At 47.8% G+C, this 24,608-nt stretch overlaps 1 long non-coding RNA gene across 1 annotated transcript; it reads right to left on the bottom strand.

The window, feature by feature from the left end:
* Positions 1–171: 171 nt before the first annotated feature.
* LOC141083633 (uncharacterized) lies at positions 172–23,643 on the bottom strand. The gene is made up of 2 exons (XR_012230774.1): positions 23,425–23,643; positions 172–1,289 (listed from the first exon to the last, which is right to left on the bottom strand). It is a non-coding gene; the product is annotated as an uncharacterized lncRNA (long non-coding RNA).
* Between the last annotated feature and the right edge of the window lie 965 nt (positions 23,644–24,608).

Here is a 24,608-nt window from a genome sequence, read left to right on the forward strand (position 1 = left end):
ATTTGTAGAGTTTCGCTTAATTTTGACAGGACTGTGGCCTATACATTGCCGGCCACTGGAGTCTCCTTGTTGAGGTAGGGCTAAATTAACCCTTCACGGTTGAGCCAGTGATTTCCAAATTAATTTACAGGGCGTTGCTAGCAACTGGGAATGACCACACGGAGACGGGGGTCTCTGTACGGGAGGATCGAGGCAGATCACTGAGCCCCTTTACTGAATCTCACATTACATAGCATTCTACTTAATTATGCAAAGTATACAGCTACCAATAGAATCGTAATACATTTAAGCCAATAGTATTGCAAGAAAATCGGAATATGTCCCCAGCTGTGTGACGTAGAATATAGAACAATAGCGCATTCTTTTAGGGTCTCATCTCATATCTTGTACAAGCTGGAACAGTCTGGTTTCATAACAGCCGTGAACTTTCATCTAGTTAAGTTACAAAATTTAACTCATAAACAACAAGATGGCGTCGCAAGCACAAAAATGGAGTCTGAAGAACAAGATGTCCAGTACATCTGAATACTGTACTTCACAATTCCCCCCTAGATAAATTTTGATAACACATATGCAGCATCAGAGGTGCTATCCCAAGCTAACAGCTCAAGGGGTACTGGTCTTCACATGACTGATGCCGTGTTATCAGTCATGGCTGTCGCAGCGCACCCGTACCCCCGTATACTGCAATTTACGAATAACAATTTTTGATCACGGTGGTGGGGATCTTTTGTAGGTAGCCATGCGCTTGGCTTCAACATCTTCATCAAGTAGCCTTTTGAGATCGGTGCAGAGAAGAGCAGGGGCAACGACACCTTTGGTATCATCATTAGCTGGCTTAGTGTAGAATTTCCTAATACATACAGAAGTACACCAAAAAACAAGTTTTAGTATCACATATACAACAAGGATACAGGCAGCAACGTGTAACAAGCTTTGTAAGATCCCAGCTATCCAGCCCCCAATTCCCTTAAATCAATTGGCTGGATTGAGAAAGGAGAAGGTGTCTGACCACCAACTGTCCTTAGTACGATCATTGTTTTTATCGTATTGATCTCTGAGTCTTTGAATATCTTCTAACTTTAACTTTAAACTTCTACCAATAATAATATGGAAAATGCGAAAAACCAAAACATTATGTCCCCTTCATTTGCTATTGGCTTGTTGGGTGATGAGAACTTGATAGGGACCGTCATACAAGGGTTCTAGTCCGTGCTTCCTGACATGTCTTTTCACGACAACCAAATCACCAGGCTTCAGGTTATAACAGGTGTCGGTTTCTGCTGAATCTGGAAAAGAAGAGAAAACTAGAACATAGGTGTTAGCAAGATTTTTACTAAGCAGAATAACATATTGAACAGCACGGTCAGTTTCTTCTGATAACTGCTGAGGCTGGAAATTTGCAACTGGGGGCCTAGTACCAAACAATATCTCATATGGGGACAGGCCATATTTTTACAATAGGGGTAGTACGAATGTGGTATAGTACAATGGGTAGGAGCTCTGGCCATGGAGCCGTAGTCTCCTGCATCATTTTGGTCAATTGTTCCTCAGTGTGCCGTTCATCCTCTCAACTTCTCCACTGGATTGTGGGTGGTACGGAGTATGGAGGGCTACAGTGGATCCAAGCATTGTCAGAACTTCTTGGTACACATGAGAAGAAAAGGTCGGACCTTGATCACTTTCAACAACTTCTGGAACCCAATATCTGCATATAACTTCCATCACCAGTTTCTTTGCTGTGGGTTTTGCAGTCATGTTGGTAACAGGGAATGCTTCCAACTGGAGAACCGGGGCCCAGTAGAATTTTTGCGCCAGTGCGAGGGCCTGATTCTTTCCTCGATGTGTAGGCCCATGTGCCCATATGGCAATAGCAGGGTACATCCGCTTAGGGAGACACACAAGTTGGTCCTTTTTCCAGAGACCATTATCCATACGTGCCTCATCAGTCTTCCATTGCTTCACCTCTTCCTTTGGAGACATTCTCTGCATCGTCATTAAGCGGTCTCGCTGGGTCCGACAGAAAACTTCAGTCTGTTGTAGATCATCAGGTTCTTGTAGGGTTAATGCTTCTTGTAACTGTTTACACTGAGAGCGTGTGGTCACCATAGTTGGTATGGTTAGTTCAACGGGTAAGAGAGCGGAGGCTTTTGCTTGCATATCCGCAAATGCGTTGCCAGCAGTCTGTGGACTGTTCCTAGGACCGTGCACCTTAACTTTGATAATGGCCACCTGAGTAGGTAATTTGATTGAGTCCATGAGGGTTTTATCAGCTTCAGCATTTTTCACTGGGGTTCCAGCAGTAGTAATAAACCCTCGATTGGCCCATAGAGCCCCAAAATCGTGAGCAATACCAAATGCATACCGTGAGTCCGTGTATATATTAGCCCGTCTGTGCTTGGCCAAAGTACATGCAGTAGACAGAGCCTGGAGTTCTGCTTCTTGTGCTGACTGTGAGGGCGGGAGCGCAGCTGCGTGCACTACAGTGTCCTCTGTGGTAACAGCATATCCCGTGTGGAATCTACCAAACTCGTCAGCATATCTTGAACCATCCGTGTATAACACCAGATCAGGATTTGGGAGTGGATTCTCACTGACATTTGGTGGAGTAGCTGTTTCTTCAGTCAGAAGTTGGGAACAATCATGTTGGAGGTAATCCTCATCACTGCCATCTTTCCTTATAGTTCATTATACGTCTTTCAAGGCGTTGTAAAGGGGTTGCATTACGCGGGATGCATCCGGTATCCACTGACAAAAATAAGTGCATAGGAAAACACTGGAGTTCAGTTTCATCTTTTGGGAAAGGAAGGGAGCTGGCAGCTATTTTTCTTTCTTCTGCGAGGTGTCTGGCACCCTGAAGGAGACAGTGACCCAAGAACATCACTTGACCAAGGCAGAACTGAAGTCCCGAGGCCGAAACCCGACAGTTCAGTGCTGCCAGATGCTTTAAGGAGGCTAACAATGGCAACAATGGCAAAAGACACCTGCTCAAATTTTTTTTGCAAACTGGTCGGGACTGTTTTGGGCCCCTTGTGACATAACTGTCCATGTTAACTGTCGTCCCTGCTAAGTGAATGCAAATAGAAACTGGCAGTCATTGTGTAACGGAATGCTAAAGAAGGAATTGGTAAGATCAATAACTGTAAACCAAGCAGCATCCTGGGGTATTTGGGACAAAAGAGTATGTGGATTAGGCACCAGGTTTGAGAAACACTTTTACTGGTTCTACAGGCATTTTCCCTATATCATTTGACCAGAGTTTAGATAGTATCTCTGAGAGGTATGGGGTGAGCCATTGATCCTCAGGCAATATTGGGGGTGGATCTGAGCCTATCAGGGCCATCATAACTGTAGGAAGGGCATGCAAAATACAGATTTCCTCACTGTCCTCATAACGTAAGAGCCATCTGACCATCATCTTGGAATTGTATTCCGGAGCGGAACTGTGATAATAAATCTGCCCCTAGTAAATTTACTCAACGTGGGGGAGATTACAAACTGAACAGTAACCTTGGGAAAAGGTCCCACAGAAATAGGGTTTATAAAAGTATATTAATTGGGTCTACCATCTACTCCGATTAAAATAGCAGGGGAATGACAATCTCTGAAAATGTTCGAGTCTGGCACAGCACCATAATTAGCAGGGAGGGGCTGAGGAGTAAGGTTCTCAGTAGCTGAAGACTGGGGGGGGCAGAGTTTGCTGTGTGGGCTGAAGGGCACACTGTGTGCTCGCAGCTGCGGTGGGGACTGGAGGCTGCTGTTTGCTTTTGCTTTTTTTTTTCTCTGTACGCTGAACAGACGGGTTAAATACTTCTGAAAACTTTTTTTTCTTTTTTTTTTTTTAGCGGGGACTGAGGCTGGCAGCGGTGGCTCATAAGAGATACTGTGAGTGTTTAACAAATAAAAGGTGGGGGCTGCGACTCTCGGTCTCCTTGTACAATTGTCATCTAGCAGGGAGACCTCTTCTTTCAAATCATTACTTTTAACTATTCGTCTGCCTGACACATTAGTATCATTAATTTCAGTTCCTTCTTTTAATCACTTCCTCACACCACAGCCACTTGCTTGAACCACAAACAATCCATCTTTTCCATAATAGACAATTTTCCATCTTCAACATAGCAGTAAGAGAAAAAAATCAGAATTCACTTCCTCTGTTCTTCCTAACACCTTCGTCAGTTCCACCCAACCATCAAACTCACCCTCAACTTTTCAAAATCCCAAATCCATTTTCTGGAATCTACAGTCAAGCTCTAAGGTACATTCGGATCTGTTCAGACAATGAGAATAGAAAACTACAACTACTATCACTCAGAAAAACATCGCTGACCTCCAACCCATATTCCACAGAGACCACAGACTGAAAGCAATATTCCCGGAACCGCCACTGCTCTCCTACAAACAGCCTCCCAACCTAAGGAATATCCTTGTCAGAAGTGCCCTCGCATCACCTTCAGAGACAGGCACAGTCCCCTGTAACAGTAAGAAATGCAAGACCTGCACCCACATATCACCAACAGATGAAGTCCCCATACCCAACACAAATCAGGACTAGAAGATCATGGACTCTTCTTCATGTACATCCTCCAATGTCGTATACATGATACAGTGTACAAGGTGCAATGCAGGGACATACATCGGGGAAACTAAGTAAAAGCTACAAAAAAGGATGAATCTGCATAGACATACGATAAAGACTGAGCTGGACACACCTGTAGGGATACACTTCTCTAGACCTGGACACAGCTTGGCAGATCTAAAAGTCCTAATATTGAAAGGTCATTTTAATAGTGACAGAGAAAGGAAGATTTGGGAGTTTAAATTTATAAATATGTTCCAATCGCTAACAATAGGACTGAATTTGACACCTGGGTTCATGACTCATTACATGGACACAGTTCACACCTCCACAAGAAGGTCTTCAGATCTCTAATAGAACACTTGGTCCTCATCTGCATGTGTAACAAAAACCTTAATTTGATTTCCTTGGCCTGTCTATAGCTAGCATCATCTCATGTCCTGTTGTAATTCCTATTTAAATGTTGCCATCTTTTCTCAGTGATTCACTTGTAATCGAGCCTGATGAAGGGGCCGCCTGAGCCCTGAAAGCTTGCTTACAAATATAATTTCTCTGGTTAGCCAATAAAGGTATCACACCTTGAATCATTACATCTATTTTTCTGGCTAACACGGTACCACAATTTTATTTTGTATTATACATGTGCCAAGCCACAAAATTCTTCTTTTCCTTCCACAGATTCTCTCATTTACAGCTAAATACCCTTACTTCAATTGTGCACAATACTGGAGCGGCCGTCTCAGTCTGTTCCACAGGGTCAATAATCCCCCTCTGGGATTGCCCAAAATTCGTGGTACTCAGTGAAAGGAGGAGGGCGTCTCAGACTATCCCTCCAGACACCTCTGGTTATATATATATATATCTATATATACCTGAGTTACGTATCCTACCCATCTTCGATCACATGACCACCCTGATAACTAACAATGATCAGGAATTCAGTATATTTTGACTATAAAGAGAGTCACAATCACTGGTCAATCCGGGGTGTCCGTCCCTTATGAGGTACGGTTCGAGCACTGGGCCCCCAACGGGACTGCACCTCTATATGATTCCACCCATGAATCACCCCACCACGGGGACAAACCTCAGATCCTCTTTGCAGCAACAAGCACAGGAAAACCACACCAACGGTCAGTCTGAACAGTATAACTGCCAACTTACCGTGGTTGTGGGGGGTGATCAGTCCCAATTTTCCAACACCTGTTTCCGCTCCGAGGGTCCTTTGTCTTGTTGTCCTCCGGGGGCAGAGGCGTCCCTATTCGGGGGCCCCACGTTTGGGCGCCAAGACTGTTGAGGTAGGGCTAAATTAACCCTTCACGGTTGAGCCAGTGATTTCCAAATTAATTTACAGGGCGTTGCTAGCAACTGGGAATGACCACACGGAGACGGGGGTCTCTGTACGGGAGGATCGAGGCAGATCACTGAGCCCCTTTACTGAATCTCACATTACATAGCATTCTACTTAATTATGCAAAGTATACAGCTACCAATAGAATCGTAATACATTTAAGCCAATAGTATTGCAAGAAAATCGGAATATGTCCCCAGCTGTGTGACGTAGAATATAGAACAATAGCGCATTCTTTTAGGGTCTCATCTCATATCTTGTACAAGCTGGAACAGTCTGGTTTCATAACAGCCGTGAACTTTCATCTAGTTAAGTTACAAAATTTAACTCATAAACAACAAGATGGCGTCGCAAGCACAAAAATGGAGTCTGAAGAACAAGATGTCCAGTACATCTGAATACTGTACTTCACATCCTTACTGAGGACTCCACAGGAAATTTCTAACACTCAACGTTGCCAGCCGGGAACGTATCATCGCCTTCTTCAGTACCACACCGGATTCACCGTGCCGACGGCTGTTGGCGCCATTATCTACTCCTGGACCAATGGATAAGTGACTTATTTAAGAATGACTTTCTTTGTTATTCCTGCGTTGATTTTCCCCTAAACAAACACCTGTATTCCCTATTCTGCCTGCATTTTCCCTCACATTTTTCCTATCTCCCTGAGTGGAGTAACTCCCTGTTTTATTAAAACCTGTTAACCCTTGATCTGTCTCCTGTCTGTCACTGCATCTGCCAGCCTGCTCACACTTGGCGTAGTCGGCAGGATGCAGTCAACGGGCACAGAGGCGGCAGACCAAGCAGTTGGGGGTGCCCCGAGGTCCAGCATATCCTTAGGGGCAATGTTGAGTAACCTCCCCAAAGTTACTGGCAGTAACACTCTGTTGTGGAACTGGACTGAGCAGGTCAGGGGTATGTTGAGAATGCACCCCATGACACCGGCATTAGAGGCAGAGGTTGTTGTGATGGCTTTAGATGGAGAGGCGAGGAGCATTGTCATGCTCCGGCCCCTCACTGAACGGGATACCTTCGGCAAGGTTCTACGAACACTGGAGGAGATGCACCCTTCTGACTTTGGAGAATTGTACAAGCGGTTATTTAGCCATATACAAAGGGAGGGGGAGACCGTGACTCAGTACATGAACGCGCTACAGGAGATCCATACTATAATTGTGAAGCGTGATGGTGTAGGCATAGGGCCCTTTGATATAGTGCTGCGAGATCACTTAGTGGCAGGTTTGAGGGATATGTTGTTGAAACAGGCCTTGCGAGAGCACTTGTGGGTGAATCTGCTTATGACCTTTCTGGAAGCTGGGGCCGAGGCGTGCTCACGTGAGCAGGAACAGGGGATGACAGTCCCGGCGGGGAAGGTCTGGAGTGGGGAGGTATCTCTAACGCTGGCGACAGAACCAAGTTGGGTGAGAGAACTGCTGAAGGAACTCCAGGAAATACGAGAAGAGCTGTCTGACTCCAAGAGGAAACCCTCAGCACCACCGCACCCCCCCGAAGGAGACCTACTCACAGAGAGAAGCAACCCACTTGTTACAATTGTGGAGAACCTGGACACCTGGCCCGGGGATATGTCCGGCGAAGGCGAACCTGTGGTGCCCCTGCGGGTCCAGACACCACAGAGGTACTGCACCTCAACCAAAGGTGTGGTATCCCACTAACAGGTAGGGTGGATGTACCCGACCAGCTGACCAACACTCACACCCACACCCACACACAGTAGTGTAGCAGAGCACCCTTCATGGCCCTTTGTGCCAGCACAAAGTGTGCTGGGAGGTGGGCGGAGTTTAGCATGGCGGGAGAATCCTAGGCTGAGGTTTGAGAGGAGATACCCTGAGAGGGAGGAAAGTAGAAGGACGCAGTCTGCGCAGCTCGTGGCTATATGCGGAATGCCAGACGGTTTGGACTGAAACAGCAGATTCTCTTTAGGAAGAGTGGTTCTTCCAGGGACACGGTTGGAAAGTTATCCCGTGGGTCTCATTCCATGCTGACGGCTGTCAGGTGGAGGAAGGAACCAGACTGGTCGCAAAGGGAATGGCCCCTAGTCTAGATCGCATTCCTCTGGGTGCCACTAGCAAGCCGATAGCTTTGGTTTCTTTATGGACCATCACCCCTACTACAGTTAGTCCAACTGGAAAGATGGCTATATAGAATCACAGAAACGGGAAAACATACGTTGTCTGGACAGGATTCGCAGTCGCTGGCCCAGAGCGATAATTGTTAAGCGCTGAAGTGGAAGAAGGAGTTTAAGCAGCGTAGTGTTTGGAGACGGCCAGGAAAGGAACACACTGACTGGGAAAGCTGGAAAGGTGCATTTCATCTTATCTGGGAGTTATCTGGACCCCTTTCCTGGAGGACTCAGTACTGAAGAGGGCACCTGTACTGCAGACAGACTGTGAGTAAAGCCTTGGAACTACATGCCCTTGTGTCCTCCATTTTATTCCTGCACCATTCATCCACTCCACACCAAAACCCCATCAACAACCTCATCTATTCTGTCCTGGGACTACAGCCCTACCTGTACCTGAGAGCTACAACATCATAGCTGCATCCAACATCCATCCCAGGGAAGCAACACTGCAGCGCTGGCACTCTGACCAGAAACCACAGGTGGCGTCACGAATCACTACAATAACTTTATCCCCATCATTCTACCCCTTTTACATGACCGCCTGAGGCAACGGACTGGGTCACCGCCACTGTGACATCTCTCATTGAAATCAACGGGCCCGGCGCCGAGTACCCCACTGCCTCCGGGGCGAGTCAAACCCTTCAATGTTGACCATTAAATTAGGGGGCTCCGCGGCTTGGGGACGCCGTCCGGAGTCTGAATAGTCAGGAAGGAGAGCTAGAAGTCCCACAAGTTTAGTTTCCTTGTGTCCCCTCGTATGGGCCGAAATGGGTGGTCGGGCCATTCGCTGTTTAGTTGACATGATGCTGGAGTCATACTGCAGAAGACATTTCTCTGATACAATGCGGACTGAATGGGGCCCAGAGATCAAGTTAACCACTGCTAATCAGTTGCCCATCCCAGTCACAGGGGTAGTCTGGATGCAGATCACCCTGTGCGGTAAGAATGTGGGTTGGAAAGGAGTTGTGTTAACCGCAGGAGACTCTGACAATGGCCCAACTATGATTCTAGGAATGAATGTGCTAAAAGAACTCGGAAATCCTCTGATTAACGAGCCGACAGATGTGTTTTTGAAGCAGTGGAACCCTCACACTCCCAAAAGGAGGGTGTTTCAGCAACTGATCAGGGTGGCGCAGGCCCAAGAAAGTTGTGGGAAAAGTGATCATCTCAGCAGCAGCCAACATTAGTCTGTACCCCTCTGAAAGGGGTTGAAGTTCAGATAGAGCCAGCTTTTATGGAATATCTACCTCCAGGGCTCCTTGTTGAACAGACACTAGCCACTATCCAGGATGGAAATGTTCCAGTGCGATGTGTTAATCTCGGAGACAACAATATCAAGCTTTCACCCTAAAGTGAAGTAGCGTAGATCCTGGGCATTCCCGAAGAACTGATACCAGCAAAGAACGTACAGCTGGCGGTGAAGCAAGGAGATCCCTGGACAGAGTCCGTAAAGGTGTCTTCTGAGCCGGAGCCCCAACATCTCCAGGAGGGAGGCCAAATTTTAGAACAGACGCAAGCTGAACTCACGGAACTCACCTCACAAAAGGTGCATTAGGTGGAAGCTTTGCTTGGCCGATATCAGGACGTTTTTTCCCTTCATGATGATGATTTCAGGTGTACCACTACAATTACTCATGAAATCCCGACAAGGAATGCTACAGAAATCGGAGAATGCTACTGACAGATTCCTCCACAAATGTATCAAGAAGTGAAGGGAATGCTGACACAAATGTTGCAGAGTGGAGTGATAAGAGAAAGACAAAGCCCATGGGCAGCCCCAATTGTACTTGAGCGAAAGAAGAACGGGACTCTGCTTTTCAGTGTAGACTATCGGAAATTGAACGCCTGTAAGATTCGTATCCTCTCCCCAGAATTGAAGAATCCTTGTCTGCTCTAGGAAATGCAAAATACTTCTTGTTAGATTTAGCCAGCAGATACTGGCAAGTTCCCATGGCTGAGCAAGATCAAGCAAAGACAACCTTCATAATGTCCCCGGGACTTTCCGACGATTGATGGAGAGATGTCTGGGAGATGTAAACTTCGAAGCCACCCTTATTAGAGTTGAGCGACTTTTGTTTTTTTAGGGTCGAGTTTCGTTTCGTGAAACCCGACTTTTCCAAAAGTCGGGTCGAGCAAGATCGGCCGATTATAGGGAAAAGTCAGGGTCGTCCCAAAACACGAAACCCAATGTAAGTCAATGGGGAATAAAAGTCGGCAGTGAGAGGAGGACAGGAAACACACCTACAGTGCTCATTTGAATGCCAAAAGCATCAATTCTTCTTACTTAAGCTTGTCAACCTTAATTAACTTCATAATACAAGTTACGCACTGAAAAATGGGGGTTATTTGGCTAAAGTTGTGGGGGGGTAGGGCTGGATCCAGGTTTTCATGTGCCCTGGGCAAAAGAGCGCCCCTTTAACACATACCACAACTCATCATGCTCCGATACGGCAGAGAAATAGCGGTATAGTACAATGAAAAATACTTCACTTTTTACATCTCATGACGAGGCCCATCTATTTCTCCATACAGAATCATTGGTCCCATATAATGTTTGAAACTGTATATGATGAGCTCCACATAATGCTACAGTATATGTTGGTCCCCATGGATGAAGCTCCACTGTCTTATGGGCCCAAATAATGCTCCAAACATAATGGGCCCCATTTCTAATGCTCTAGTGTATAATGGGCCCTGTAAATGCTGCTCCAGTGTCTGATGTCCACCTTTGGAATGTTCCAGTGTATGGTGGGCCCCATCTATCATTCTCCAGAGTATAGTGCTCCCCAAAAATTGCTGTCCCAACATTGAAAACAATCAAAAAAGTCTCCTCGCTAGGGAATTCCTGTACTAGTCTGGACTCCTCATCGTCCCCATCTTCCATCTCACTGCACAGTATTTCAACCTTGCAAGTGCTGTGATCCTGAGCAAGCAGGGGGGGCCCACTCATTGGCGACGGCACTGGCACAGGGCCCCTGATAGTACGGTGTTGTGTCTGGTGGCGGGTGGGCCAAACCTGCACTTTCATCTGCATCTTCCTCTTTGTCACCGTGTAAGATGGAACTGTATATGGGAAGGGTAACCTGAGTTTCATCAGGGTCAGATTCAGGCCGTGTAGCGTGCGAGGGGAATGTAGTGGTCTGGGTCAATGTACCAGCAGATTCATCGAGCAGTGGCTGGGCATCAGAGCACTTGTGTCGCCCCCAGGAGTACGGTCGCCACAGTGGCATTACCTTCCTCCTAGGGAGTGTGATGTCATGCTTGGGAGCAACGAAGGATCTCTCTAGCAGGTTAACTGATTGGGCGGCGTTATTCCCACGAGTCATGACCCTCCAAACAGCGTTCATGAAGGCAAAGTGTTTGTTTTACGTGGGCAGTATGGTTGCAAAGCTGAACCTTAAAGGAATGTCCAGAAGGGCACCACCAGGAGTGGAGCCTACGGTTAAATTCGACTCCACCTGGGAAACCTCAACCATGCCAGCTACAGAACAGATGCACACATTGCAAGCTTAATTCCGTTAACGAACGAGACTCCGTCATGCCCCACGGTCCGAGTCCGGCTTACTAGAGGGACACGTGAGGCTCTGGCACATGAGATTGGCCAATAACTGGTGTGTCATGCCCTTACATGTCCGTGGCTGCATGTGCGCTACACTGAAAAGGCCAGCGTTTGTCGCTTACAGGTGCAGATAACCCGCTGAACAACGTTAGTGATGGGGATCACTGATTACAATTATTACCCGCGAACGATGATTTCCCAGTAAGTGCAGGTCAACCGCAGTTCCGGAATTAGGCCTAACCGTCATTCCTGAAAAAATGAAAAACTTACGTGTGCAAACCACAGGTGCTGTAGCTTGCTTAACAGCTCGCCAGCCGTTCTCACGCCCAGTATGGATTACACGTGATTGCACAAAGGTGAGAAAGGGTAGCGTATCCCCGGATAACATGTATTGATAGCGTACACATTCAAAAGATATGTCTATACATCAGGAGGCAGGCTCAGACGGTGTTAGGCCCAGTATGGATTGCACGTGATTGCACAAAGGTGAGAAAGGGTACCGTATCCCCGGATAACTTGTATGGATAGCGTACACATTCAAAATATATGTCTATACATCAGGAGGCAGGCTCAGACGGTGTCAGGCCCAGTATGGATTGCACAAAGGTGAGAAAGGGTACCGTATCCCCGGATAACATGTATGGATAGCGTACACATTCAAAATATACGTCTATACATCAGGAGGCAGACTCAGACGGTGTCAGGCACAGTATGGATTTGACGGCCCAGACTACACAGCGGAGGAGCAGGGAGAGGTAAAGATTGCAAATGCTGGGGCCCTGCCCAAGCAAGGGGGGCCCACTCGTGGGCGTCGGTACTGGCACTGGGCCCCTCATAGTACGGCGGTGTGTCTGACGGCGGGTGTGCACCACCACCGTCAGAGACACTTGATTGCACTATCAGGGACCCTGTGCCAGTGCCCGCGCCCAAGAGTCGGCCTACCCACCTGTCCAGGGCAACGGCACTCGCACGGTGTCGTGCGCTAGGTGGTGACCCCGGCCATGGGGGGGGGAGGCAGCACAGTTAGGGAGTTTTAGAAAGTGGCATATGTTGATGTTGGACATTCAGCTGATGCAAAAGGCGAAATAGGTCAAGTCCCAGGAAGAGGTGGACCAAAGCAAGCCATTTTTCTGTCACCCTATGTGTCATCAGGGGAAGGTGGGACAAAATCCTTGGAAACCCATGCATGGTTCATTTTAATGAAGGTTAGATCATCCACATTTTGGGTTGACAGACGGGTCCTTTTTTCTGTCAGGATTGATCCAGCTGCACTGAAGACTCTTTCCGATAGCACACTTGCAGCTGGGCAAGCGAGCTCCTGTAAGGCATATTGTGCCAATTCAGGCCAGGTGTCCAGTTTAGCGGCCCAATAGTCAAAGGGGAATGACCTGTGTGGGAGAACATCGATATGGGAGGAAAAGTAGTTTGTAACCATAGTTGACAACTGCTGTCTCCTGTCACTTTCCATCGATGCTGTATTACCAGTTGTGTGAGCGGTACTTGAAAAATCAGTCCACAACATTGTCATGAAACCCCTGTCTCCAACGCCACTTCTGCTGTGTGCACCATGAACACCTCTGCCAAGCTGCCCCCGGCCCGTACGGCTCGTGTGAGAACCATCACCGCTGCTGTGTGCTGGGAATGCCTCAAGCAACCGATTTACCAGAGTTGCTTGTTTATTAGCCAATATTAGGTCAAGGTTCTCCTGTGGCATGATGTTTTGTAATTTGCCTTTATAGCGTGGATCCAGGATGCTGGCCAACCAGTGGTCGTCATCGTTCATCATTTTGGCAATGCGGGGGTCCCTTTTTAGGATCCGCAAGGCATAATCTGACATGTGGGCCAATGTTCCCGGTGTCAATGATGCACTGCGAGTGCTGGTTGGAGGAGCACTTTCTGGCAAATCCACATCCCTCCAGTCACACACAAACCCTGTACCAGACCTTGCCACGCCAACATTTTCACTTGCCCCACGAGATGCATCCTCCTCCCCTAAGTAATCATCCTCCTCCTCCTCTTCTTCCTCCAACTCGTCCAGGAGAGGTCCCTGAGCAGACAATGGCTGAATGTCATCAAGGATTCCCTCCACCTCTTCCTCCTCGTCAACATTGGCTGCAGACGCCTGCTCCTTAAGGTGCGTCAAAGTTTGCATGAGCAGACGCATAAGTGGGATGCTCATGCTTAGGATGGCGTCGTCTGCGCTTACCAGCCGTGTGCATTCCTCAAAACACTGAAGGACTTTTTCAAAACACTGAAGTGTTTTTCACTTTTTTTCAAAACACTGAAGTGTTTTTCAGTGTTTTTCAAAACACTGAAGGAATTTTTGAGGAAGCACTGCACCACCAGGTTCAAGGTGTGAGCCAAGCAAGGTATGTGGCTGAGTTTTGAAAGGGCTATGGCTGCCACAAAATTACGGCCGTTATCACTAACTACCTTGCCTGCCTCAAGATGTACACTGCCCAGCCATGACTCAGTTTGTCGCTTCAAGTACTCGGCCAGCACCTCGGCGGTGTGTCTGTCGCCCAAACACATCATCTGCAACACAGCCTGCTGACGATTTCCACTAGCTGCTCGATAGGGGGACACCTCGTGTGCAACAGTGGCAGCTGCAGATGGAGTGCTCGTATGACTGCGCTCTGTGGACGAGCTTTCGCTTCTGGAGGAGGAGGAGGAGGAGGGTCGAACGCCTACAGCCAACTGTTTCCTATACCGTGGGCTAGGCAGCACTGTCCCACCACCGCTGTCCCCTGTGGACCCTGCATCCACCACATTAACCCAGTGCGCAGTGATGGACACGTAACGGCCCTGGCCATGCCGACTGGACCATGCATCAGTTGTGAGGTGCACCTTTCCACTCACTGACTGCTTGAGTGCATGGACAATGCGGTCTTTTACATGATGGTGGAGGGCTGGGATGGCTTTGCGAGAGAAGTAGTGGCGACTGGGTAGGTCATAGCGTGGTACTGCATAGGCCATGAGTTCGCGGAAAGCTGCGCTTTCCACCAACCGATAGGGCATCATCTCAAACGAGATTAGTTTGGCAATGTGGGCGTTCAAACCCAGTGTACGCGGATGAGAAACTGAGTACTTTCTTCACCTACTCATAGTGTCTGGGAGGGTGAGCTGGACTTGAGAGCTGCATATGGTGGAAGTAGCGGTGGACAGGGTGGACTGAGAGAGGGTTGATGATGGTGATGGAGTTGGTGTTCTTTCTGATGGCCTAGATTCAGTATTTCGTTGATATGACAGTGGGATTCCCTGACTGCTGTGGCCTTGCAACGACACCTCAACATTTGCTGCTGTGCTAACCGGTGGGCTTACAGTGGGGGAAACAATGTAGCGTTGCTGACTACCTTCTTTGTGATCAGTTGCACATGTGGCACTTGAGGTTTGGTGTTGTGTCCACGCTTGCAAGTGCATGCTGGTTAAATGTCTAAGCATGCAACTGGTATTCAAATTTTTCAGATTTTTCCCTCGGCTAAAGGTCTTTGCGCACTTCTTACAGATAACCTTGGCCTGATCATGAGGATTTTGTTCAAAAAAGTGCCACACTGCACTCTTCCTACTTTGGCAGACATTTTGCGGCCTAGCACGCTGTGATCTTTTGACCCTCTGGACAAGCTGTCCAGCAACTCTTTTGATTTTTGGAACCTGTCTTTGGAGTGCTCCGGGCCTGCCAGATAACAGCTGTTGCGATGTCGATGTCTGCTGTGGATGCTCCTCATCTGAGCTATTGGGAGCAGCACCCTCTTCCCCCAATGGATGCCAATCTGGGTCAACAACTGGGTCATCCATCACCTCCTCTTCAATGTCATGTGCACCTTCCTCTGTGTCACCGTGTATGGTGGTATAGTGTGCGGGAAGGGGCACCTGAGTCTCATCAGGGTCAGAATCTGGCTCTGTACACTGCGAGGACAATGTAGTGCTCTGAGTGAATGTACCAGCAGAATCATCTATCAGCGGCTGTGCATCAGTGCACTCCATGTCAGATTCATCTTGGCCTGGGTATTCACCATTTCACTTGATAATCCAGGCATGGTATGTGAAAACAGCTCCATGGAGTAATCAGTAGTATGGCCTGCGTCATCCTTCATTCTTGGTTGGGGTGAAGGACACAAGGAAAGGTGTGGTTCATGAACATGAGCCTCCAATGATGACTCAGTGCTTTTACTTTTTACAACTTCAGTAGAGGAGGCGATAGAGCTGGAGGCTGAGTCAGCAATGTAAGACAAAACTTTTTCCTGATGCTCTGGCTTTAAAAGCGGTTTGCCAACTCCTAGAAAACTAAGCCTTCGAAGCCTTATGGAGCCAGACGATGACGCAGGCTCAACACCTCCTGCATTCGGTCCTATTTTGCTTTTGCCACTACCATCAGATCCACCACCAACACCATCATTACCAGCTGCCAACCCCCGCCCAATTCCACGGCCTCTTCCACCAGCCTTCCTCATTTTTGGTAGAAATGTAGACAAAATCCAACAAACTATATAGTAATGTAAAACAAGGTACAAGGTGTCTATAGGACAGGGGAGATTTAGATTTTCTGCACACACTAGTGGACACTGGACACTTTTGGATTGTGTGAGGCCCACTGAATATCAGAGCGCTATGTCAAAGGCTCGATGCAACAGGTGTGAAAAAAGTGACTACAGGATAAGGGAGATTTTGAATTTCTGCAGACACTTGTGGACACTGGACACTTGGATTGTGTGAGGCCCACTGACTATCAGAGCGCTATGTCACAGGCTCGATGGCACAGGTGTGAAAAAAGTGACTACAGGATAAGGGAAATTTTGAATTTCTGCAGACACTTGTGGACACTGGACACTTGGATTGTGTGAGGCCCACTGAATATCAGAGCGCTATGTCACAGGCTCGATGCAACAGGTGTGAAAAAAGTGACTACAGGATAAGGGAGATTTTGAATTTCTGCAGACACTTGTGGACACTGGACACTTGGATTGTGTGAGGCCCACTGAATATCAGAGCGCTATGTCACAGGCTCGATGGCACAGGTGTGAAAAAAGTGACTACAGGATAAGGGAGATTTTGAATTTCTGCAGACACTTGTGGACACTGGACACCTGGATTGTGTGAGGCCCACTGAATATCAGAGCTCTATGTCACAGGCTCGATGGCACAGGTGTGAAAAAAGTGACTACAGGATAAGGGAGATTTTGAATTTCTGCAGACACTTGTGGACACTGGACACTTTTGGATTGTGTGAGGCCCACTGAATATCAGAGCGCTATGTCACAGGCTCGATGGCACAGGTGTGAAAAAAGTGACTACAGGATAAGGGAGATTTTGAATTTCTGCAGACACTTGTGGACACTGGACACTTTTGGATTGTGTGAGGCCCACTGAATATCAGAGCGCTATGTCACAGGCTCGATGGCACAGGTGTGAAAAAAGTGACTACAGGATAAGGGAGATTTTGAATTTCTGCAGACACTTGTGGACACTGGACACTTTTGGATTGTGTGAGGCCCACTGAATATCAGAGCGCTATGTCACAGGCTCGATGGCACAGGTGTGAAAAAAGTGACTACAGGATAAGGGAGATTTTGAATTTCTGCAGACACTTGTGGACACTGGACACCTGGATTGTGTGAGGCCCACTGAATATCAGAGCTCTATGTCACAGGCTCGATGGCACAGGTGTGAAAAAAGTGACTACAGGATAAGGGAGATTTTGAATTTCTGCAGACACTTGTGGACACTGGACACTTTTGGATTGTGTGAGGCCCACTGAATATCAGAGCGCTATGTCACAGGCTCGATGGCACAGGTGTGAAAAAAGTGACTACAGGATAAGGGAGATTTTGAATTTCTGCAGACACTTGTGGACACTGGACACTTTTGGATTGTGTGAGGCCCACTGAATATCAGAGCGCTATGTCACAGGCTCGATGGCACAGGTGTGAAAAAAGTGACTACAGGATAAGGGAGATTTTGAATTTCTGCAGACACTTGTGGACACTGGACACTTTTGGATTGTGTGAGGCCCACTGAATATCAGAGCGCTATGTCACAGGCTCGATGGCACAGGTGTGAAAAAAGTGACTACAGGATAAGGGAGATTTTGAATTTCTGCAGACACTTGTGGACACTGGACACTTTTAGATTGTGTGAGGCCCACTGAATATCAGAGCGCTATGTCACAGGCTCGATGGCACAGGTGTGAAAAAAGTGACTACAGGATAAGGGAGATTTTGAATTTCTGCAGACACTTGTGGACACTGGACACTTTTGGATTGTGTGAGGCCCACTGAATATCAGAGCGCTATGTCACAGGCAGAAATTGGCTAGTGTATCACAAACTACAAGATGTATGTAGAATTGGGCAGAATAGGAATCTCCCTAGAGTGTAGGTCTGTAAGAACGGAACAAGTCCTCCACGTATCCTTCCACAGTGACACACAGATAGCTTCACTGTGGCTGTGATAACAGCCGTTACACGGTACTGTGTGAGGAGCGTACACCGCTGTATGGTGTGAAAAAATGCACGCTCAGTACCTCAGCAGGACAAAAAAAAAATTGTGATTGCTTTTAAAAAAGCAGTTTGCAGAGCAGTGGGGAAACAGCAATGCAGCTGTCAGGAAGCCTTAGAAGGCAGCCTAACAACCAACACCGCTGATCCACCACAATATAGCCTCCCCTTGCACTGCACACACAGTGACTGGTGTGTTGCACAGGCAAAATCGCTAGCAGCAGAAGCAGTTTTTTTTTCTTCTTCCCTGCCTAACGCTCTCCCTACAGAATCAGCAACCTCTCCCTATGCTAAGATCGGCAGAAGTAAGATGGCGGTCGGCGTGCACGCCCTTTTATAACCCCTGTGACGCCCACCAAAGCAAGCCAATCACTTGCATGCCCTTCTGAAAGATGGTGGTGACCCCTGCCTATGTCATCACGTTGCCCACAGTGTCCGTGGATCCTGATTGGCTGAAAAAGAGCGCAAAACAAACTTTTGAAACGCGACTTTGGCGCGTAAGTCGCCGACCTCGTGGCCGACCTCATCCTAGGGTCGGGTTTCGTTTCATGAAACCCGACTTTGCCAAAAGTCGGTGACTTTTGAAATTTTTCGACCCGTTTCGCTCAACTCTAACCCTTATATATCTGGATGACATCATTGTGTACACAGCCACGTTGGTGGTGAGTGGGTGGCCCTGAAACAGCTTCCCCATAATGAAGAGAGAGACACCGTCTTCAGGAACTCTGCAGATCTTTCGACAGTGGGAAAGACTCCTACTGAGGAATGGCTTGTTGTATCGAAAGATTCAGCTAAGTTGAGAGCTGAGGATCACTTGGCAAATAGTGCTCCCCGAAACGTTGCTACACAAGGTGACCACAGAGGCCCACAAAAGAAGGCCTCACTTTGGAAAAGAGAAGACATTTTAGAGGCTACAAAAGGTAGTTTATCATCCCCGATTGAAAGCCACTGTAGAGGAAGCTTGTCGGCAGTGTAGGTGCTGTGAGTTAGCGAGACCTCCTGAACAGAGAGCTCCCACACAAACCATCAAAACTTCTGCTCACTTGGAGGTACTGATGGTAGATTATCTAACTATAGGCCCAGCCCATTGTGGATATGAACAATGTCTGGTGATGACGGACCACTTCACTAAATTTGCCGTGATAACTCCAACCCGGGGATCAGACTGCTGAATTAGCGGCTTAGACCATTTTTAGGGATTTCATTCAAGTTTATGGCTGTCCAAAGAGAATTCACTCCGATCAAGGTGCCTACTTTCAGGGGCGATTGATGGAAGAACTACATCGCATGTACCAAATTGAGAGATCCCGGACGACGCCTTATCACCCCCAGGAAAATGGAGCCTGTGAACGGTTCAATCGAACCTTGATCAAGATGTTGAGGACATTAGAGGAAGACAGGAAAGTATGGTGGCCTGAGTTTGTGGCTGAACTGGTTTGGGTGCATAATAATTGAGTACATCGTTCCACTGGGTACACACCCTACACCCTGCTATTCGGCAGACCAGGACGAGACTGCTGAGATGGAGTTGGACCCAGAGGAGGACTACCCATGGACGGGGGTGTCTACCTGGGTCCGAGAACATCGTCAGTCGTCACCCTTTGCAATCACTACATCGACTTGTGTAGACCAAGTTTTGGGAGCTGGAACACTCGGTGATAGCTCCTTTACGAGGGACAGCTCTCAAGGTCGGAGATCATGTGCTAGTGCGAGATAAACGTCCCCGAGGCAAGTTGAAGTACCGGTGGGAGAAGACCCTGTACTGGGTAAAGCGAAGGATCAGCTCTGAGGGTCCCGTTTATGAGATTCAGCTTGCAGGTAAAGAAGACGCCCCCCCACTCGGGTGGTACATCGGAACATGCTACGTCCATGCTTCTCAATGGATCCTGACCTAGTAGAAGAATCACCAAGTACCCCTGAACCGATTCCGCCTGTAGTTGTCGATTCTGATGAAGAAGAATTTCTAAATTTACCACATGCTGGCCCAGAAGAGGAATAGGGGGCTGAAGCTCCTGAATTGGCTGTTCCACTTTATTTGGGCGCATCCCTGTCTTCGCCAGTTCAACCTGACTCCACCACCCAAGATTCTTTTACTCATTCTGACTTACGACGCACTAAATGCGCAACAGCCAGAGTACCTACCAACCGATACAATCAATATCAATTTATTTGGCAGCGGGTCATCCAGGAAATGGAAGAATGCCAACGCTTATTACAAGAACTCTCGCCTGTGGAATGGCGAATGAAAGGAGAGGGGGAGTGTAGGAAGAGAAACCGGGCTGGGGTGCCTTTCTTGTGCCGGGTCCGGAACTGTGGGGATTGACTCCTCTGTTGTCCGGGGGAAACTTTAGGCAACCGGACCGATCTTTGCACTGGCTGACAGGGGGTGTGGCTAAGCGTTACCAGGGGCAGCGCTGCGCGCTGGAACAGACAGAGTTGGGGGAAGGTGCAGCGCGTGGCAGAGGAGAGTGAGAGCTCCTGTTTCAGGGACCGTTAGTAGCAGAGATGCTCGCCCGGCCGTGAGAGAAACAATCATCGCCTTCTTCAGTACCACACCGGATTCACATCATGCTGACGACTGTTGGTGCCATTATCTACTTTGGGACCGTTTCCGTCAGGAAGACACCCGATCGATAAGTGACTTCTTTGAGAATGACTTTCTTTGTTATTCCTGCATTGATTTTCCCCTAACCAAACCCCTGTATTCCCTATTCTGCCTGCATTTTACCTCACGTTTTTCCTATCTCCCTGAGTGGAGTAATACCCTGTTTTATTAAAACCTGTTAATCCTTGATCTGCTTCCTGTCTGTCACTGCATCTGCCAGCCTGCTCACAATGTCATTAAGCTTTGCGCCCTGTGTCTGAAGAAAGCGCCGGGCAGGAATCAGAGAACGGATCCCTGCAGCTCCGCTCCCATTTTCTCCTGAAGGCAGCGGAGCTGCAGGGATTGCTCATTGCTCACCTCAAATTAGCACAATCTGACCATAGGCCCCTTGGAGCCTCGGGCTCCAAGAAACGGGCCAGATTGCTCTCAATATTAGCTTCCTTCCACCTCCAGGCCCAGGTGCAGCTGCACCAGCTGCATCAGCGGTATGTCCGTCCCTGTATATTTCCTTCCTTATCTCTATCTATCACCCTATCTGGATTCTATGTTACGCTAATGACCTAAAATAAACATCCTCCATAATCCAAACTTCCCACTCCAATCTCCAAGACTTCTCTCATGCTGCCCCAGTTCTCTGGAATGCACTACCAAGGACAATTCATTGAATTTGCAATATCCACAGTTTTATGAGTGTCCTAAAAATGTATTTCTTTAGACTGGCCTATCACATGCCTTCATTTACGTAACTATTCCCTTTTTGACCTTCCAAAATTATCCTTAGAATCTGGTCCCTCGTAGCATCTGTTCACATTCCCTCCATGCCCTTAATAGCACTGTGTATCTGTACTTGAACACATACTGGCTGGTGAATACCCTATTTATTATATTGATGGCTGGACCGTACACCATAAGCACTTTTTACCATTCTCCTTTTGTGTCTTGTCTCCCCTAGATTGTAAGCTTACAAGCACGGCCCTCGCTTCTCTTGGTATATGTTGAATTATGTGTTACTCTGTTTTATGTTTATTGTCTGTACACTCTGCCTTGTAAAGTGTGGAATATTATTAATTATTAATATTAATCCACTCTGATGCTGGTGGACAATATATGCGAATGATAACTATAAGATCATATTTTTAGGTATGAGCCTGTAAACATAAATGAATGAAAGAAAGAAAAAACTGCAGAAGATGTAAGAAGCCCCTTTGAAACCTTATGAAATCGGTCAATTAGTGCCGCCAAGGAATGCGAAAAGATTGAGATGCTTTGCCCATAGGTGCATTGCCCTGTAGCGCCACCTAGTGGATAATAACAGTTAATGAATTGCACAATAGCTTTACGTTTGCTGGTATTGTGCCCGCATGACACATGTTGTCCAAAGTTCTTTTCATATAGATAAGGATGAAGTGTACACAAGATTGTTCCTTAAAAAGATAATCTAATGTACACATGAAAGAGTGTGGCCATTTAGACCAATAATCAGATTCAGGCGGGGGCGACTTATTCAATGGGCATTGTGAGTACTTTCATAAGTAAAGTACTGTACATGAAATATGGATTTAGGTATTGTACCAAAAAAACATGATACGCTTTGTATATTATCTGAATGTTTTAAAAATGGAGCAGTTGTCATATATGTAAATCCTGATTAAAGGTCATGGGGCGTGATGATATCTACAAGGCCAAAGAATATGTAGAGTCCTGAAGGTTGGAAAAAGGGGAAGAGGGAGAAGAAGAGTAGTCAGATATTGATAGGAGGTCATTATAAATCTCCATGTTCAATGAAATACATGTTGGAAAGAGGGGTGCATACTGCCCTTAATTTTTTTTAACTCGCCCAGTCATTTTTCTGTGTCCACAAAAAATATTGTTCCCAGTGAAGTCCAATGGTGTTTGTACTAAGGCTAGTTTCAAATTAGCGTTTATGGCCGCAGCGTCGAGCTGCGCACGGCCGCCGCTAAGCCCCGCCCCCTGCCGTGCCTCCGCCGGTAGCTCCACTTATGGACGCATGATGCTGCATGCGTCCTGCGTCCCCTATCTTTAGCACTGGGGACGCAGGCTGTGCGCAGTATGCGTTTGGCGGCGCATGCATCCTTTTGACGCTGCGCCGAGCGCACCAAATTGCAACCTGTTGCGTTTGGTGCTGGTCGGTGCAGCGTCAAAAGGACGCATGCGCCGCCAAACGCATACTGCCCACGGCCTGCGTCACCTGTGCTAAAGATAGGGGATGCATGCAGCGTCATGCGTCCGTAGGCGGAGCTACCAGCGGAGGTGCGGCAGGGGGCGGGGCTTAGCAGCGGCCGTGTGCAGCCCGACACTGCGGCCGTAAACGCTAATGTGAAACTAGCCTAAGCACAATATGATGCTCCCATAGTACTGTAAGGGAGTGAAGCACAAGAAGAATCAGAAAGGGGTTAGCTCCACTGCTCCGTGCCCGGAACCATATAGCTGGGTGACAGGGTTGCCAGGGGGAAGACTCTTGGATCTGGACCGACTGCATCGTGGGCCTGTGCATAGCAGCGGGGAAGGGGAAGTGGTGCTGGACAGGAAAGAGTGCGGGAGAAAGGCGCGAAGATAGAGCGCGCGCAGCTCAGAGCAGCGGGTGCAGGGGACAGAGCAGGTCGCAGCTGTGCGCAGGAGAGCAAAGAGAGCTCCCGGGCAGAGGGATAAGACAGGAGGACATGACATACTTACTGCTGTCTGTGAGTACGTGAATGTGAAGTCCCCATTGAGGAGTGGAAGACGTCCTCCTATGGATAGCTTTTTTGGTCAATACCTCGATCCGTAGCGGCTGCAGCCCAGCACATCACGTGCCTCTGGCGTCACGCAGGTCCTGTGCTGACGAGTACAGCGTGACGGTCAGGCACAGCGTTCAGCACGTGAAACTTTTTTTAAGCCTGCATATAAAGCTTGCTGCCGCCGGCCGGGGCAGCACCGCTACCGTGACTATTGCAAGCGATAAGGAGAAAGGAATCATTTGGTTATTTATCAGAGGAGTGATAACGATCCTAAAAGGAACCTGTAACTTGGAATCAGCGGCGGCTTCATTCAAGGCTGTAGCCGCCTACTTCACTTGTGGCAGCCTCAACCCTTACTACTGGAGGAGGTGACTTTGATCCATGTGCAATATCTGTTACTGGGCACCTTGATTCCAGACTCAGTTCATTCCTTTTTTTTGTAGTAGTAGTTTAACCCCTACTGCAATAGGAGACAGGATCTATGTGCAATATCTGTTACTGGGCACCTTGATTCCAGACTGAGTTTAACCCCTACTGCAATAGGAGACAAGATCCAAAGGGATTTATATGACTAGTTTTGTGCTAACTATACTGTTTGTCCCAATTTGGTTATTCATTACTGGCTCATATATTTGTTTTTCCATTTTATTTTACGGTGACTCCAAGCGCAATAGTAATATTTTTCAGTTCTGTTGATTTTATTCTGACACCGACGGTGACTGGTGTATTTTACATATGCTGCTGGAGTCCGTGTGTATACTTGAGCGCCACTGATTGTTTGCATTATTGGAAGGAAAGCCCTGCCCACTGGGAGCCAGAGGAAGAGAGCAGAGGTGGTGATGCAATGTTGGTTAGTGAAGAATCAATCTCTACTGGTTAAAGCCTCTTGAAGGCAAGATCCGGAGCTGCAGAGGCGAGGTGACAGGAAGAAGCCTTAGGCCGGGATCACACACAGCGAGATTCGGCCGAGTCTCGCAGGTTAAAACCAAGCTCTGGCGCCGGCACCCCGGAGCGCAGCGTGCAGCTCTATGTATTGCTGTGCGGCTGCACGCTGCACTCCGGAGTGCCGGTGCCAGAGCTTGGTTTTAACCTGCGAGACTCAGCCGTATCTCGCTGTAGTGTGACTCCGGCCTTACACTA

This window comes from Dendrobates tinctorius, unplaced genomic scaffold, assembly GCF_039654945.1.
Source record: "Dendrobates tinctorius isolate UK_male_01 unplaced genomic scaffold, ASM3965494v1 ptg000020l, whole genome shotgun sequence".
Lineage (NCBI taxonomy): Eukaryota > Metazoa > Chordata > Amphibia > Anura > Dendrobatidae > Dendrobates > Dendrobates tinctorius.